Here is an 18,025-nt window from a genome sequence, read left to right as displayed (position 1 = left end):
ATACAAACCTTATTTTACTTGCAAATTAATGTAGAGCTTAAAATAAAGAAAAACATTTGTCTTTTATTATAGTAAGCGTAGAGTCTACAATATACATAATGCGTCTGAAGCCAGATATAGGAAAGAGACCAGCTTCAGTCCTTAAAGTTTTCAAAAGTATACAGAACGCATGGCAGGATGTCTCACTGCAAGAAATTTAAATGTTAAAGATGAAGCCAGAAATGAAAAAAAGAAATCAACTATTTGTAACGCATAATTTATCGTATTGCAATATCAAATTCAGTCCTTAGAATTTTCAAAAGTACACACAATGCATGGCAGAAAGTTTTGTTGCAAGAAATTTAAATAATGAGAAAACGAACAGAGATCCACTATTTGTAATAGATAATTTATTGTATTACAATAATATAGAAAAAGAAAGGTCAGATTTAGTTCTTTAAATCCTCAAAAGTACGCGCGACACATGACAGAAAGTCTTATTGCATTTAAATGTTACTGATAAAGTGATTACATTTTTTCTTTAATAAATTTCTTGCAATAATTTGCGCTGTATTTTGCGGTCTACCGTACACAACGGGGGCTTCGCGGCTCTTATTAAACAGGATTTACTTTCTACTTATCCGAAGTGACACACATCACCTATTCGGAAGACTATCGGGTCACATAAAATTCTAGTTCGCGATATATCGATATTTTTTTTAGCATCTATTTGTCATTCAATTCGTGCAAAAAGCCATTTACAATACCGACAAAAGGAAGTGTTGAGAACTGTGTTTCAACGTAAAAGTAGAAAAAGATGTGAAATTTAAATGAGCTGCCAGTACATGAAAGTCCTTTCCAATAAAGTGCAAAGGCGACAATGTGTAGCACAATGTAAAATTCGGTGGTTTTCAACTATGCGCAGCTAAAATGCTGTGTTCAACAGTGCAGCCGTTCAGATCCTAATGACAATTCATGTAAAGTGACTGCTCCGCAGTTTGGCGGTGAAATGAAAAAGCTAAATAGTGTATCATCCACAAACTGAGACTGTTTAAAAATTTGCCTAGATGTCCGCGGCCTGGAAGTCAAATGCTTGGTGTGGCCAAGCAAGGTCGTGTCGATGAATAAGAATTAGTTTAAAACGCAAAATAATGAAAGTGTAGTGATATTGTCAGAGTTTTAAACTGAGAAATTATTTGAAAGCCTGCGAGAGAGAAAGTATGGGTCTTGATGATCTGAGAATACCTTGCATGGCCACACCAAGCATTTGACTTCCAGGCCGCGGACATCTAGGCAAATTTTTAAACAGTCTCAGTTTGTGGATGATACACTATTTAGCTTCTTCATTTCACCGCCAAACTGCGGAGCAGTCACTTTACATGAATTGTCATTAGGATCTGAACGGCTGCACTGTTGAACACAGCATTTTAGCTGCGCATAGTTGAAAACCACCGAATTTTACATTGTGCTACACATTGTCGCCTTTGCACTTTATTGGAAAGGACTTTCATGTACTGGCAGCTCATTTAAATTTCACATCTTTTTCTACTTTTACGTTGAAACACAGTTCTCAACACTTCCTTTTGTCGGTATTGTAAATGGCTTTTTGCACGAATTGAATGACAAATAGATGCTAAAAAAAATATCGATATATCGCGAACTAGAATTTTATGTGACCCGATAGTCTTCCGAATAGGTGATGTGTGACACTTCGGATAAGTAGAAAGTAAATCCTGTTTAATAAGAGACGCGAAGCCCCTGTTGTGTACGGTAGACCGCAAAATACAGCGCAAATAATTGTACCGCGGAACATGTGATCAATGGTATCTAATATTTACCATCGATTTCCTGAACAGAGAGTAGCTACACATTAAACGATAGGAACGACAAGGTGATTGCTTTCACGTCACGGATGTTTGCTCGTGAATAATTAATGAGATTCCCTTAGCGAATGCGTGTACAGATTTAGATATTTCAAGATAACGTGACGGAAAATGAATTTATCCCTAGATATTCTATTGAAATGGTTATTACAAGTACTCGTATGTCTTGACAGAAATACTTATCTGAACAATTACACCTCAATTTAATAACATCGAATGTGCTATATTATGAATTGTCTGTTTATATAATATGTTAAAAAATAATATATTTATTTTTATTTTTCTCGTTAAATGTTATCTTATTTTGCTTCTCCATTTCCACAAAGAAACTACACATCTATGTACAAAATACGGATAAATTGGAATTTTTATGTTATGCCAGTAAAAAAGATTTTATATTTATCATTTTTTCCATACTTCATGCCATACTTCATGCCAGATCAAATATAATACAACTCATACTATGATTTAGTGATTTTTGTTCAAGTATATTGTAGTATGCTTTGCTTGGCTGGTCTCAAAATGTTACAATGATGGATTAACGACACGTATAAGTTACCTGCGTTCCGCTCCGTATTACAGGACAACGCGCGTAAAGAGGTAAGTACTGTTTCAGCTTAACGATTGCAGGGCCTGTTTGTGAATGTAATACCTTTCTCCACGAATCTTTATTGTTCGAGAGTCGTTTTAAATATTAGTTAAGTTTTTATTTTACGTCTCTATTGGTAAACATGGGGTAGCTCTGAAAAGAACTTTTGCGAACCTGACAATGAGATATTCCCACATGAAATATATTTGGGAGCCCTGAAAAGGGCTGGTTGTATTACAGTGCTGTGAAAGTTCGAACGTTGTACAGTTAGTTTAAGAATCAATCGCTGTAATCTTCACAATAGTGATAATTTTCGAAAAAGTGTTTGAAGCGGAAGTGTTTTTGCACCAGGAACATTTTAAACAAACTACATCGGTATGGTCAATTGATCATTTACACATCGGTATGGTCCCTTAGTATTTATTATAAAAAAGTAGCGTTTCTAGATTATCAATGTAATTTTGATATTTCGCTCCTGACCGTGGTCGGCAGTAAGAAAATATATAATAAACCATAGGAGATTTCGTGGAATAAGAAAGGTATTAATGGTTATTAGGTTTAATGGTTCCTTGCAACGTAGCACGGTCGCTAAAGTTCCATTCGCTACCGAACGTAGGAACAGATATCGTTGCACTTCCTCTTCAGGCAAACCGCGTCAAGGGTGGAATTGAAAGGAGACCGCAATGCCTTTAAATACTTCGTAGTTAGTTAACATTCAGAAGTTAGTCGCCGTTTATTAAACACTTAAGGAATTTATGAACAATCAAGCTTTCAATAGTTAGTCAAACTGACAAGTTTACTTTAGGAAAATTTAAATCATTAGGCTAGCAATTTGACTCTATTAATTAATACAATAATCGGTTAGGTCAATCCTACGTCATGCTACTGTCATCACTGTATTGCTTGATCATAGAATTATACTCGATTCCACTGGCTACTTGCCATATGTTATTCGTAAAGGTGAACATTCAAAACGTCTCGATTTTCAAGTTATTCGATTGGTTTAAACGATATCTATAAATTAATACGACGTAAAAGTTTTAAAGTTAATTTTTTTGAGGTTATGAAAATGAAATTGAATCAGAAAATTTTCACTCCACAGACACTTTTTATTAATTAAATGAAATTACAATGTCTATAAGGAATAGAAATATATAACTATGAAAGAATATATGAGCAAATTAAAGAAATAGTTTTATGTACATATATTGCCCGTGGCACACACAAGAGAAGCGAAACAGGAACAGAAAGTATTACATATTCTTTCAGTAAGTGACAGCCTAGTATGCCACTAATCTGTAATATAAGAAGGCCCGTAATTCAATAAAAAAGTAATTATTAAACCATTCTTTTTCCACAACTCTTTGATTACACTGATATCAGATAGATGTCACAAGACCATAGATCGTTGTGCTTGAAATTGTGTTATATTATAGGTATCACTTTATAAATGAGGGTTTCGAAATGCGTAATATTTTCTGAAACACACCAATGCAATTACGAAGAAAAATTGTAATGTTTTAATTATCAGAAGAGCATTGGATGCTGTAAATAAACGCATCATTACAAATTATGATTATATAGATTATGCATATTGTATAATATATTGAATATAAACGCACAATCTATAAAATGTGTATATGTATATACAGTTCGTAAATTGTAAAAAGTTAGAGCGAGCATAATGCGACATACGTGCATAAATTATAGAGATCGTAAAATAACAGGAATTGCGAAATCGATCTATTAAACGAGATTAACGGAGCAAGAATAATTAGGATGTTGGCAATGTGCCGAGAGTCATGCTTGCAGAACAGATTCGCACTGGAAGGGCTCCGCACTTTGCCCATTACACGCGTTGTCACCCACGCTTCTAACACCTATTCTGTGTGTTTCTCGGATCTATGGAGAATATTGACTAATTTCAACCAACCGATTCCACATTCAGCATATTCCCATACACTGTGCCGGTAGTTATATCTGGAAAGGAACGATCCATCAAAGGATAACCCGGATAAGGAGGTTAAACGTATCCCTAAACCAAATTCGACTCGCGATGAGTCATTCAATAGCTTATTTAAAAAAAAAAAAACAATGTATGCCAAACTTGAAGTCTATTGTTGAAGTAGAAATAGGAGCGGGAAACAAAATAAAGTAATGTCTCTATAACTGCACCAATTTGTCTACGATAAATGCACAGAAACCAGCCCACCACTAGGGGGTGTACCTCGTGAGCTTCGAACGTAAAGAACGTACAGCGCTAATGTAACGATAAAACTATTTTATTATTACCTTTTTTGTTGTAAAACTTGTACCATCATATTCCTGACATTTTTCTGAGTAAAATGAGACCAAACACGACATAATTCGCAACATATTTACTTGTAGCAACTTATTATGTACATATCGTTATGTTAGCGTCAACGTCCTTGGAACCTTTTACGGTAAATAGTTAGTTGCTTTTTGGACTGCGACAGTTTTATGGCAGGGTCAGGACGACCGAGCGGATTCCTGATGAACGCCAGGCGACCACCATGGGCGGTCGGCTGACGAGAGATGATGCCTCGACACTAAGTATCGAGTGACGAAGGTCTGTTTGTTTATGTCTAATAGATGTGTCGATTGGCAAGCAACCCGACGTTGCATTTCCTATAAGTACAAAAACGTTGACCTAGAGGATCTGGCCACCGAGTGGGAAAGGCATTTGCCTTTTGGTAAAAGGACTGTGAGGAACAGCACAGCACTTACCCCAGAACCGTTGAAGGGAAAAGTCGTTTGTACTTTTCTAACAATTATTATTTCTGTTAAGAGAGTATTCTAGATCCATTTTCCTGGTCTTTTTAGGTATTTTTTTACAAAAGAAGTATAAGTTTCTCAACGTCGGCGTTTTATATACATATTTGTTTAAATTAACGATAACTTAAAATAATCTTATTTTATGTTTCGATTTATAAACGTGGGCTAACTCTGATTATTAAAAGAACTCTTACCAACCTGACAATGAAATGTTCCCATATGAAATACATATATCTGGAAGCGCTGAAAAGGGCAGGTTGTATTATCGCGCTTGAAAGTTGTACTATTATACAGTTAGTTAAAGAATTAGTTGCTATAATTTTCAGAAAAATGATAAATTTTGAAAAAACATAAATTTCGTCAATTTACAGCAAAGCTTTATCTCTAATGGTTTTCAAGAAATTCAACAAAGTATGTTCTGCACTCCCAAATTTGGGGGTCGATTTCAATCCTAATTAAAGTGAATATTAGCAGTTACAAAAAAATATGTGTCGCATGAATTTATGAGAAAAACCTGACGTATTACTGAGTTTATTATCCGGACGGCAAAAAGGCTGAATAACGGCTCAAACTTTTAGATGTACAGAAAGGTTCACGTAAACACTGTAAATATTTTTATTGTTGCGGTAACAAAATTTGTCTTGGGACTACGAGGACAAAATGTAGGAACTAAATGAGTGTCAAATGTCTGTAGATGGTTTACAGCACAATTTAAATCTAATGATGAAATGTGAACATGGGTGCAAATATTTATCAAAATGCAGTAATTGAAGAAATAGTATGTATTTTGGGTTTTCCCTGCATCATTACATTCCCTGAACACTAACTAAAAAAAGATGAATGATAAATATCGTCCGAATTATATCGTGTTTGGTCTCATTATACTTAGAAAAATGTCAGGAATATGAGGTAAAAGTTTTACAACAAGAAAGTTAATAATAAAGAAGTTTTACCGTTTCATTGACATTGTCTCACCGAGATACCTTGGTGTTTTCGCTCTCCTACTCTACGTTCGAAGCTCGTCGGCAAACATCAGAGAATATACGAACTCTACGATAACTGCATAAGGTCAGTCCCTTAAGCTTGTGCAGTTATGGAGACATTACTGAAATAAGGCCACCTTCGAAATATAGACACTTTAGTCATCCGATTGACGGTTTACGATACACACTGACTTATCTCGTTGCGCTACGCGTTAGCCACGTCGAACAAAGAAAAAGAAAAGAACATCCACGCCGGTCAGTAGCCGCCTGGCGACGCAAGAAAGCATCTACATACATATACAGGGTGTCTCAAAAATGTTGTAACACCTTGAAATGGGTGGTTCGGGAGGGGATTTGAAACAACTTTTTCCTTAGCGAAAATGTTATCCGAGGCTTCGTTGAGGAGATATTAACGGAAAACACAGACCAATCAGAGCGCGCGTATACCGTTGGAGCGGTCGTGGTAGCGAAGGCTACGCCGCTAAGCGGCCACGGTCATACGCGAACAAGTGACTCGACGTGCATCGAAGGACATTGACGCAGCAGCTTAGCATGTAGCCTTCGCTACCGCGGACGCTCCAACGGTATACGCGCGCTCTGATTGGTCTGTGTTTTCCGTTAATATCTCCTCAACGAAGCCTCGGATAACATTTTCGCTAAGGAAAAAGTTGTTTCAAATCCCCTCCCGAACCACCCATTTCAAGGTGTTACAACATTTTTGGGACACCCTGTATATAAATAAAATTGAAGTGTCCGTCTGTTTAAACGGGCTAATCTCTGGAACTACTGAACCGATTTAAAAATGTTTGTCAGTAATAGAAAGCGACACTATCCCTGAGTAACATAGAATATGTTTCATTTTGATAAAAATATGTTTTCAATTTGAAATTTGTGGCATCCTTATAGTCACAATGAGAAATATCGATTGAAACATCTAAGGTACGGAAAACGAAAGACAGTCGCCTACTGATTCGAAAAAGAACACGCGATTGAATAGTCAGTCGAACGCGAACGACATTAAATAAATACACTCCTCGGTAAAAAATTCGAGACACTTTTTCAAAACATCATAAATATGAGAATTTGCAACCGATCTTTGGAAAACTTTGTGAGGCTTAGTTTTGAAGTGTCCCCTGGGTGTGTGCAAAGTTGCATTGACGAGGGTTCATGAGAAGGGGTTAATGCAACCCCATAAACGGAGTAGTGCAGAAAAACGGCGCTTCGAAAGGGTCCAGAGATGACGAAAGGTGGTGAAAAAATCAAAGAAAACTTTGGGGTGACTCTCCTCGATACCCTCTACAAAATGCACCCCTTGGAATCCCTCTTGGGGAAACCCACCCCTCACAAACCTCCACCCTCTCCAAAATCCACAATTTTTGGACTACAGACTCGAATCTGGGCTTAATGCATTCCCTGGAATCTCCTGATCCAGGACTCCAATTGAACATAGGTGGAACGAGTATTATTTGTTTTGTTTCCAAAGTTTACAGAATTATCCTTCGTTTTTTCTTTAAAGTTTAGTAAGAAATTTCAAAAATTGAGTGTTCAATAGAAAAAAGATATTTTGCAAAAATAAACGACAAAAACTTTAATTTTTATAATATCTTATCAAACTTTAAAGAAAAAACAAAGGATAATTCCGTAAACTTTGGAAACAAAACAAATAATACTCGTTCCACCCATGTTCAATTGGAGTCTGGTCTGGTCTGACCATGTACGGCTGCAGCTCCTTGGTAGCGTACTGCTTCGTTCTTGAACGCTGATTTCGTCGGGCCCACTTGCTGCTCTTTCAAATCTGCTCCGATTTGGCAACGATGCGTGATGCAAAAAATCTGATTTTTTGGGGACCTGCTAATGAAGCATTTGCGCGTCCGAATCCGCCAATGGCGTTGATGTGGGGTTACTCGTTTACCCTGCAGACAGGCCTAAACTTGGGGGTGGGTTTTCCAAAAAAACAACGTTTTCATTTGTTAATACTGTCCATTCGAGGAAAAAAACATGAAAACAGCGTTTAGCCCGATGCCTTGGACCGTGGGACATGCGTGGCACGCGACACGGTGACGTTTCGACCCCTACGCCTGAGAGTGGACCACCCATAAGTTTGGACCACCCCTGTTTAGCTCCAGGGGTAGTTTTTGAAACGGGACTTTTTCGGCATTGATCCTTAACATACCGACAACAAACATGATAAATTTCATCGCCCTCCGAGATGTGGAAGTACCCCTTCACGAAGGAGGTTCAAAAGTGGTAAGCTATTCCGCCCCTTCAAGGGATGCCTATGGAGCGTACGATGTGGGCGTTGGTATTTCCTGGATCAGGGGATTCCAGGGAATGCATTGAGCCCAAATTCGAGTCTGTAGTTCAAAAATTGTGGATTTTGGAGAGGGTGGAGGTTTGTGAGGGGTGGGTTTCCCCAAGAGGGATTCCAAGGGTTGAATTTTGTAGAGGGCATCAAGGAGAGTTACCCCAAAGGTTTTTTTGATTTTTTCACCCCCTTCCGTCACACCTGGACCCTTCCAAAGTGCCGTGTTTCTGCACTACCCCCTTTAGGGGGTTGAATTAACCCCTTCTCATCAATCCTCGTCAATGCAACTTTGCACACACCCAGAGGACACTTCGAAACTAAGCCTCACAAAGTTTCCCGAAGATCGGTTGAAAACTCTCATATTCATGATGTTTTGAAAAAGTGTCTCGAATTTTTTGGCGAGGAGTGTAGAATATTCAAAGCTCTGTTACGTTCCCGTTTCTAAAATCTCTTTATTTGAAGTTGAATGTGCGCAGCCGGTATTAGTCACGTAGGCATAGAATTTTCGAGACCAACGCGAAGGTAATGCGTAGTCCCTCGGAAACGTGTAATGTACTTCCCCGCAACCCCTTGTTCTATGATTTTTCGGTATAAAAAGGGTGTCGACGAAGGCACCTCGAGTCTAGTCGAAATCTAGAAAGGGTTCGGTACACGTCTGCACGTGCACTTATGAATTCTCTACAATTTAGAGAGATCGGGTTCAAGTCTCCTGAGCAAATTCTAAACCGTACTGTACGTAGTCTACTGTTAGGCATTACTTTACCGTTGTAGTCGTCTCCCGTTTACTCGCGTTCGTTAAAACCGAGAAGGATTAGATTCTTGCTTCGCGGAATCGAAACTAAACATTTAAACTCAACTTTAATTGTAACAACTTGGATTACAATTAGTACACCGTGACAATTACTCTCATAACAATTGTAAGTTCCGGTGCATATCAGTATACCCACGTATATATATATACTCCCTACGTTAGCCATACGTAGGTTTGTCCTCGCGTCTCTACCTTCCTGAGGCTCCCAATGTTAGTCATACGTTGGTTCGTCTTCGATTCTCTACCATCCTGAGGCTAACCTTTTCGAGCTCTCTACGTTAGTCATACGTAGGTTCTTCTCCGCGTCTACTTCCTCAAGGCTCCCAGTGTTACCTAACAACACTGGTCAAGCCACCAACAAAAAACCATATTCCAATATAAAGCCCTAGCTATGCAGCCGCCTCCTCCAGCTCCTAACAGCTCCATACATACTTATCCCTTCCAAAAGATCTACCTAATGATGTTACATTTATTTTTACATCTAAAGAAACTATTAAAAATTAGCAGCCGATTAGTTTGCTATTACTCGCGACGAACAATGCTTCGTTCAGTAGGTCTCATTGCGCATAATTGGTTGCTGCGTGAGAAGACTCGCAGGTAGATACAAGGAATCAGACTTCCTTCGGTCTCCCTTTACGTAAATTGTACGTATGTATAATCGAGCTTAATACTAAATACGAAACAAAAGAGATTGAAGGAAACGAAGTTCCTTCGATTTTCTTATCTGACTTTTGCCAAGCAATTGTTTCAGCAAAGAAAATGAAGCTGAATGAAGTGAATGAACTAGTAGATTCGTAGGTCAGTCGCGTTTTCTTTTGGCGAGCTTGATTCAAGAAGAAAGACGATCGACGCCTCCGGATCAGGCCTCGAAAACTCCCAGCGTCCCGCCGTGAAACACGCTAAATGGACATGATTTAACACTTAATCGGCCGGTGGTAAAGTGCGAGAATTTTCGTTGATGGTTGGCAATATTTCGTAAGTTTTCAGGAAGAGGTGGCGAACTATGGATTCTCCTATAACTTTCGTATTTACCAGTCTTTTTTGATAATATTTCATATGATTCCGCTTTATATATCTTTCATTGAAGATTTTTTTAATTTCCTTTGCCTTACTTATGACAATATGACTTTTAGCCCGTCATATATCTAAAAGGCATTTTAAAATGGATCTTAGGATTTTGTGTCTCAATAAAACATAAATGGTATGGGTTGTATCCGATTTTTCAATTTTAAATAAAAATACGAGTAATTACAAATAAACGTGAAATGTGGTGGTTCTCTGTTAGTCAAAGCCAAACTCGTAAGTACCTTTTGGGAAACGCCTTATATTTAATAAGTCAATTAAAAGATAAAATCGTTCCTTTGAAGTTTATTTCTTTTCTCTGCGCTACGAAAACTACCAAATTACGGTCCAAAGTAAAGTCACCCTTTTCACGGACAGCGCAGCCTCCAGTCTTCCGCCGACAGAGAAAGACTGGATATCGCAGGATCTTCTGGGTGGTTAGGGATTGTTCGGAAATGCGACTGTCATGGGATATGGAAATGAGGATCAGATGCTCTAGAAACAAAACATCAAGCGATAAGTCACCCGCTCTTCCGACGCAAACGACTTTAACCTAAATCTTATTAAATTCTACAAATCTCCGTATAATGAAAGTCATTACATATTATCAACCGAAGTTTATCAAATTGTTCAGGCTGTCAAAGAAACGGGCAAAGCTTATTTATATTTCAGGGATTGAAGAAAAGTGGTAGCGAGAAGGAAAGTAACAAAATCTTTAATGAGATGAAAATGCGAGGAGCGTTAAATCACTATAAACATATGTGTATGCTTCCAAACATTGGAACATATTACTCGGACATAGGTACTCGTGCAGGAATGGAAGTCTATATCTATACTAATATTATAAAGAGGTAAGATTTGTTTGTATGTAAGGGGTAATCTCTGGAACTGGTGAACCGATTCTAAACATTTTTTCAGTAATAAAAAGCCACACTATCCCTTAGTAACATAGACTACATTTAAAATGAGGTTTCAATTCGAAATCTCAAATTTGTGAATAAAGTTGTGGTCTCACGATACTCACAATCAGAAAGATCGTTATTAATATTTAATCGAAGACTAAATGTTACTGTATGCACTGTAAACATTCAATTAATTCGGTGATGTACATGTTTAATGTATTTTGCGTGTTTCAGATTATTATACGAATGTTTTTCGATAAAGTAATATTTCCTAATTATATTTATTGTACTGTGAAAATATTACTGTTTTAATGGAACATTCTGTTTTAATCTAATTATGAAGTTTATCATTTTCTTTCATTCCCTTTTGTACAAATTTAGTTATAGATCAAAAAGGAAAGAATATCATAGGAAAGGAAAACTGAGTTTATATCCATATAGACAGTTATTAAACTCCATATTGCGATAGGTATTACTCTAAATTATATTAAGAGAAAAACATCAAGCATAATATTATATTAGCTGGAAAGTTGAAGCCCGCGTCCGGCGCGGCGCTGGCGTTTACGTGTAGTTCAATTTTCCAGCCCGCGGGTAGTTGTGTAGGTACCGTGTCGCTACTGGGAGATTTAACTGGTTCATCCGCAGTTACATTGCCACGTTACCGGTTGCAATACCATGCTTTCTTTCTCGTTTTTCTGAAAGAAGACACAACCACGTATCATTGCGCCATTAGTAGATTGGTGGCGTTGCTGGTTGTTTACGATACTGTATACGCAATATCATAGTTTAGAATACACGAGACTGAAATGGATTTAGATCCATTCCGGTAATTAAAATATCGCGTAATACGAGATGCTTATCTTCATCGCGTGTGGATGTCATTTTTGGAAAATTAACCCCTTGTCCTGCAAGCTATATCCCGATTGCTCGGGCTGTAATAAAGAGGAAGGTAGAAAATCCGAACGAAGTACCACGAGTCAGACTCGTGTTTGTTGTTTATGGACCAAATTCCTTAGCACGAGTCTCGCTCATGATTGTAGGCCAAAGGGTTAATTTACAAACGTGTATAACTAAGAAATAAGGAACGTGTTGGTAATGTATCGAACGCACATGTTAGAATAGAAGAGCAGAAAATAATTTCATTTTCATTCTTTAACCCTTTGTGCTCTAGGCATTTTTCTATAGAATCAAATCGAGTCCATTTTTATAATAAATTTCTGTAAAACCAAAAACTCTGCTTCGAAAAGAAACATCTAAAAATATTCACGACTCAATATATATTATTTCAATTAATAATTAGCTGTATTTGATATAAGTAAAATTGAAATTGTACGGTCAAAAATCACTTTTATATTACGTATGTCGCCCTAGAGGCGCCACTCGAGCGCAAAGGGTTACTATAACGCCACTTTACAGGAAATATATTCGCGACTGCGTCATCCTTAATCACCAAAGTACTGGTCATAGAAAATTGAATTGTTTCCTTTCTATACTATTTACCTAATAAGTAAACGTAAACCACATATTAAACATATTTAAAAAAAGAGGTAATGAAAGAAACGAAGCCAGAAACAGTTATAATTACGTTTAAGAATTCTAAATAAAATCTTATCGTCTAGGCATTGTTAAATCCAACGTTTATCTTTTTTTTTAAATGCAAAATGCGGTTACGTTCTCCATATGAAAATATCAAGTTATTAAATTTATTTCGAATTAAGTGTTGGAACTATTACCATCGAATTGTACGTGCTTTAATTTTGTTCAATCTTGTACTGTTGCAAACCTGGGAAACGAGAAACGACAACGACGGGAAAAGAACAGCAGGGGAAAACAATTCCGTATATTTTTTTTCTAACCGTTAAACGAATCACGCGTTCCAACTGCTTCGCACGAAATAGAACGCCTGGATCTATTAAAAGGAGAAAAAGAGGTCTGACAGTTCATAACGAACACAGAAAACAACAGAAATCAGTCTGAAATATCAATCGTTATTCTCGTGTAAAGTAAAAGAAAATTCATTTTCAAAAAACGTGATGTCGAACAGTGTTTCTCGTAAATTAAATAGCGCCGTTGTGAAACTGAAATGCAACGTCGTCCACCGAACTCGACAACTAATATGTACATTCTCGATAATGGAGAAAACTGCTCTCGGCTTTTCCATTTTGCTGATTGTTTTTGCACGTCGCGTTGTCTGTAAATATACATACGTCATTTAACCGTTACATTGGAAATTTAAATAACGTTTCGCTCTGGATGTTTCGTTACCGACGTGTTGTCGCCGACATCTTAATTATTCGTATTATTTTCGCTTCTCGCACAAATAATAGATCGAAATGATTCAGTAAGCCCGGCGAGGCATGATGCACTCTCTGGCTCCGATTCAAGATAACATTGATGTTATGGTTCACCGACGACTTTTCGCTGTTCCGGTATCATACCAGTCCTCGCGTCGCGTCGGGTCAATATAAAACTTCTTTTAGAAACAACCCCACGTTTCGTCGATTAATTTTAATTTTGTGACGACGGTGACAATTGCAACATAATGATTGCGGTGCCGATGACTAACTATGACGATGACATTTGCACGTATTGCATATATTCCATATGTTTGCATCCATGTTATGTAAGTGTATACATTTATATATTTTCATGTATTTAGCATACAAATGTATATTTGCATATCTGGATATGAAATATGCATTTGCATACAAATACACATTTACATGAACATCCGCAGCCCTATAATCATCACGTATTTCGTTTTTCATTTTAGACGACAGTTTACTAGACAAACTAGTAAAAAAATGCTTTGACCTATAAATTTTAATAAAACAAGTCGCATGTGAAAATCAAATATGACGAAACAAAATTACAATAATAAGAACAGTGAATATGCTTTGTTATATTTTACAATCTATTGATGTAATTACAAAACGTGATTGAAGAAAATGAGAGAGGAATTTATTATGTTAATTATCAACCAATTAATGGGTATAAAGTCTTGAAAACTAGACGATATTTGGACATTTTTTAATGAAAACCGTATTACTCGATGCAAATTAATATTTACGGCATAATTAGTATATTATGATTGAATCATAAATAACACAATGTGTAATTATTAAAGATTTTAATTTCTCATAATTTGTCACGTAAAATTTAATCTGCTGTTACTGCAAATTTGAAATGCGGTGCTTCGAACGTAGTGAGGCATAATCGACATGACATTTACATAAACGCCTCGAGCAGGTGCAGTGAATTGTAATAAATTTAATGCTGCTAACTTTTGCGTTAACGTTGAATATCTGCTAGAATATATCAGGTGACTTGAAACAACTGATCGTAAAATTTCACATTTGACTAGAAATGGAAATCCATAACGCAATCCTTTTATCAACTGTTTAGCTGTAATTAAATATTCTATAACAATATTCTCTTCATCTTCGTTCCCGTTTGTCAACAGGGCGTTGTTCCCTTCTATTCGATATTCCATATTTACTTATTCACCGTGTTCGAACGCATTTCAAACTTACGCCTTTCCCAAAAAGATTCAATGTTTATCGCGATATCAGTCGCGATAACTTTCAAAGAATCCTTGTAGAAATCGGAAAGTCGATCACTATGAAGTGAAATGTTACCTTATTATTTCTCTGGAGTTCTGCCAGGCAAACGCGAATTCTGTGGAAGTAATGAAAATTTGTTCTTGAAAGTTTCATTTTCAGGTCAACGTTTTCTTCTGTTCCTCGATATTAATACTGTTTACCAACTGCTGCCTCTTTAATTCTATCATTGTACATTAAATTCATCTTAACTTTATGTTAAATACAAAAATTATATACGAGAACGTCTTTCTCTTCGCAAAATGATGGCGTTGCTGCAATATATAAACAATTTTTACAATAGTTTTCGTCTTGAAACTATACATGTTATCGGTAATGTGATTGTTTGAAAGTTCTGTAGCATTTCAGTGCAAACATTTAGTTATAATTTTAACTTTCATGTCAGCAATGGAGGAAAAAAAGACTACAAAATCACTATGTCTTTTCACGACATCGATAAAATCACAATGCCTGAATTACGATACAATACATAACGACATGGACATTGAAACAGTTGCTTGAGTACAAATGTTGTATAGTTCAAAAATTTAATGAACAGTATAAAGAAGCGGGAAAAATAATATTTAAACTGCAATGCGTCTAAAAATCTAACTTAAACGTTTCGGACTTTTGAGTTGCTATCATATAGAATCGTATAAATTGAAGGTGCCAGAACTATCAATGTTGAATTTTTTCATCTAAAAATATGTAGAAACTAGTAAGGAGGGTTAAGTTACTTCAAGTTCTGAAAAATAATTCAGTGTCTAAAATAAACTTATATTTTTCCAATTTCGATGCACGTTTTATCATATATTTTAATCGTACACTCCTAGAAAATATCGATTTATAATTTTGTTGTATGTGATACACCTCTCCAAAAAATCTGAAAAAAATTATATATATTAATATTATATATTGATAACGATAATAAGCTATTCAAACTGTCACAATATGAACATGGTCACATGAAAAATTAAGGCAATAATATAAACGAATGTTGGTTTTTGATTTTTCCAACATCGTTCCACCACTTCCAAAAATTTGAAAAAATTATAGATTAATAATCATAACAAAACACTAACAGTGTAAAAATATAAAAGTGGTCATTTTATAATTTCTATTAAAAACAATTATTTTTAAACTTCTCGAACTTTTTCAAAATCTATTTTGCAGTGAAAAATTCTGAAAAAGTTACATGTACGCCATAAAGTATAATATTCGTAATTTCTTTCAAAATTTTTGATACTGTACAACAAAAGATACACAGCTTAAACTGTTAATTGCATGTTACCTTGTAACTACCCTTCCAGTAAGGGTACGTGGTTGATACTTAGTACAAATGGTCTTTTTTTAACACTCGATTAATTTATATGTTCATTGATCAACTATTTTTATAGAAAACGATAGTATTTCGTTTGTACCTGATTGTACCTCCAATAGTTTCGTTTGTACCTTGACCAATTAATAATTAAAAAGAATTAAAAAAATGGTCAGCACCCGAAATCGAGATTTTTGAAATCGGTTTTTCCCGATTCTTTAGAATCGTTTGTACCCGCCGGAAACGTCTTTCTTTTCGTTTGTACCTCAATAGTTGAAAATTAACGAACTTCACTCTTACGCGGATCAACAATTGCTGTATAAGTTAAACTATTGAGGTACAAACGAAAAGAAAGACGTTTCCGGCGGGTACAAACGATTCTAAAGAATCGGGAAAAAACAGATTTTAAATATCTTGAAAATTAACGAACTTCAATCTTACGCGGGTCAACAATTGCTTGTAAAATTTAAACTATTAAGGTACAAACGAAACGAAAAGCGGTACAAACGGGTACAAACGAGTCTAAAGAATGGGAAAAAACCGATTTAAAAAACCTCGATGTCAGGTGCTAACCATTTTTTGAATTTTTTTTAATTAATAATTGGTCGAGGTACAAACGAAACTATTGGAGGTACAATCAGGTACAAACGAAATACTATCGTTTTCTATAAAAAAAAATTAATTTTTGAAAAGTCGGGTGCGAAGTTCACATAGCTTCATTGATCAATTTGGCTCAAGGGTACTTTTGATCCCCTTATCCGATTATACCCTTTTGGTCAGAATTCTCGACTGAAATTTGAAAAAATCATAACTCTTGATTGGGTAAACGGATTTTAGTTATGAAACGGGGAAAATGCGCATCTTTAGATGAAGTATTTAAAAAATATATGAAACAATCGAAACAGTCTATGTTTTAGTTCTTTCTGACGGAAAATATGTAAAATGTTGTCAAATCTTAACAAATTCGTAGCTCTCTTAATAATGAATATTTTTAATTGAAATTTTTTTTCCTCGTAGATCTCGTGGAACCCTACAAAAAAAACATATAGAAAGGTTTTCTTTGAACTGAAAATCCAATTTTTTATAACTATAAACTATTTTATAAATATAAACTAATACACACCGTTGGATTCAGAATAAAAAAATGTTTTTATTGATACAGAAATAAATCAAAATTTTTGAACATTTCAATGAGGGGGCGTAATTTTTGAAAGAAAGAAATGTTTTGAACATTTTTTGATACTTGTTTATGGACCTCTAAAAACAGTGCAATGTTTATTTGAACATTTTTTCGATATCTCTTATCATTTTTGAGTTATAAGCGCGTAAGTAAACGGGGCGGCTCGGACAAAAGAGGTAGTTTCTCCCTTGAAAGATAAAAGTGGTACGAACTCACCGGTGTTTCCTTGTAAGAGAAATGTACCTCGTGCCCTTTTTTAATGTATAATATAATGCTTAACTTTATTACAAAAGGAATTAGAGAGTTCATCTAGAAATGTTGTAACTCTAAAGCAAACGAAACTCGTTTATTTATATTGATGCTACAGCTATGCAACAATCGAAAATCACTATTTTGATTGCCTCATGTTGTATATAAGAGCAACTTCGAAGAGATCAATATGAAACTCATTATTTATAATATCCTTTAAGCTCATATAAGTGATCTATTTTTCATCTCAGACTCAAAAGTCTGAAGTATTTAAAAATATAGGTGGTGCTATAGTTGTACTCCGCAGTGTAGAATATGAAAGACCTCGTAAAGCATTACGTTCTAAATGGTTATAACGTATGCCTTTCG

At 35.8% G+C, this 18,025-nt stretch overlaps 1 protein-coding gene and 1 long non-coding RNA gene across 2 annotated transcripts in view; one reads left to right on the top strand and one right to left on the bottom strand.

The window, feature by feature from the left end:
- LOC128881346 (neurotrimin-like) overlaps positions 1-18,025 on the top strand; it is a 280,218-nt gene that overhangs the window by 200,663 nt on the left and 61,530 nt on the right. The gene's annotated exons all lie outside the window — the stretch shown is intronic.
- LOC128881348 (uncharacterized) overlaps positions 11,623-18,025 on the bottom strand; it is a 53,450-nt gene continuing 47,047 nt past the window's right edge. Inside the window, exon 4 of the long non-coding RNA XR_008458046.1 lies at positions 11,623-12,005. This is a non-coding gene — a long non-coding RNA (uncharacterized LOC128881348). The remainder of the gene's footprint in view (positions 12,006-18,025) is intronic.

This window comes from Hylaeus volcanicus, chromosome 8 (assembly GCF_026283585.1).
Source record: "Hylaeus volcanicus isolate JK05 chromosome 8, UHH_iyHylVolc1.0_haploid, whole genome shotgun sequence".
Lineage (NCBI taxonomy): Eukaryota > Metazoa > Arthropoda > Insecta > Hymenoptera > Colletidae > Hylaeus > Hylaeus volcanicus.
Note: the sequence above shows the minus strand (reverse complement) of the source record. Positions and strands in the feature narration are given on the sequence as shown.